Source organism: Mandrillus leucophaeus, unplaced genomic scaffold (genome assembly GCF_000951045.1).
Source record: "Mandrillus leucophaeus isolate KB7577 unplaced genomic scaffold, Mleu.le_1.0 Scaffold6, whole genome shotgun sequence".
Lineage (NCBI taxonomy): Eukaryota > Metazoa > Chordata > Mammalia > Primates > Cercopithecidae > Mandrillus > Mandrillus leucophaeus.
The window spans coordinates 3600448-3602099 of record NW_012106474.1 but is presented as its reverse complement, the minus strand read 5'-3'; the positions used below and the strand labels follow the sequence as shown (position 1 = coordinate 3602099).

Below are 1652 nucleotides of genomic sequence, written 5' to 3'. Positions count from 1 at the left end.
GGCTGTCCCGCAGAGGGAATGCTGACATGTGAGGAGGCAGGGCCTGCTGAGACCCTGCCTGTGGGAGCCACGGTGCAGTCCCGCCACACAGAGGAGTCCCCAGGAGGCTTATTCCTGCTCAGGCATCAGGCTCAGGGGCTCGGGGCCTCCTTACCTGGCTTCCCGGGGGGCGCGACTTCTCCCCTCGAGTTCCACGCTCCTCAAAGATGAGCCTCAGCCACCTCAGGTGCCCAGGCAACTCCTTTCAGCTGCCCTGACGAGAGGGATAGTGGGGACAGGCTGGTGGCTGGGGCCGGACACAGTCAAGGCTCAGAAGACCAAGTGACTGGGAGGGCCCCTCTCTTACTGTGGGGGACCCTTCCCACTTTCTTACGCCCGCATTCAGTCTGGACCTGGTAACGGGTGTTTCTTTCCGAAAGGGAGCGTGCATGGTTCTGCAAGTCCAGCTTGGTTTCAGGCCTCATGAGAGCTGCATCTGTGCTGAGCAGGTCCTTGGGCCTGGGGGAGAAAGCCCCGGCCGCGCTGCATCCTTTGGCTAAGTGACATCTGGAGGGGCCCCTGGCTATCGTGACTTATAAAGTCACGAGGTGTCCCCTGCAGCATGACACCGCGCTCCGTGTCACCCTCACACTGCCTCCACTGCAATGGCCAGTCTGGGGATTAGGGTGTCCAAGCTTGGCCAAGGTGCCCACGCAGTGCCCACTCATCGCCACATCACCGAGGCGCCATCCTGGTGGGACAGAGGCAGGAGTGGAGGCCCAGACCACCGTTACAATCCACAGCAGCAGAGCCCGGCCCCAGCATCTGCTTCCCTGCCCCACTCCCCCGCACCAAGGGCTCCCAGTGCGTTAGGAGCAGAGACCTCCTTGGCTGCCGTGCAGACGATTGGGCAGCATTCAGGCTGATGACAGACGGGGTAACTGTGGGGAGAGGTCCCCCCGGTAAGCTCTGTGAGTCCCTGGTCACGGTGGGGACAGAGCAGCCTGGGTCCAAAGCAGTCAGGAGTACACACCACAGCACGCAGCTGGCCCTGGCAGACTCCATTGTTTTTAAAAATGTCTCCCATACTTAGAGAAAGGAATTTGACCTGCTGGGCCCCATGGATGTCCTCTCTGGTATAATGCCTCTGTCCCTTTGTCCTTTCAGCATGCCAGGCAAAGGTGGTGCACCTGGAGCAGGCCTTGCAGGACGTCAGTGCGCGTCATCAGCTGGAGAGGCAGAGAAGGAAGGTCCTGCACAACAGCCTGGTGGTGAGCGTGGGCGTTGGGGAAAACTCGGGGCCGCCCCAGGGAGAAGCCCACACGGAACACGCAGGAGCCCCTCGCAGGAGGGTGCTAGGCGGGAGGGACAGTGGGGAGGGGGACAGTGGGGCGGCCTGGCCGGAGGGCAGAGGGGCAGAGCTGTGGGGGCTATGACCTGCGTACTCTTCACCCAGGAGGTGATGGCAGCTGGAGGAGGGGTGAGGGCGCCACAGGCTGATTTAGGCTTTCGGGGTCACTCTGGCTGCTCAGTCAGGAGGCCACGATGGGGAGCAGGGGGATGACTGCAGTGTCACGGGGGCTGGCAGCCTGGGCCACGTTGGTGGCGATGCAGGAAGTGGGACCGGCTGCTGTGAGGCACGAGGAAAGAGCTGTCACGGGAAGTCGGGAGCG

The 1652-nt window shown here is 62.6% G+C and overlaps 1 pseudogene; it reads right to left on the bottom strand.

Moving 5' to 3' along the window:
• Positions 1–453: 453 nt before the first annotated feature.
• LOC105553511 lies at positions 454–1066 on the bottom strand (annotated as a pseudogene).
• Positions 1067–1652: the final 586 nt, after the last annotated feature.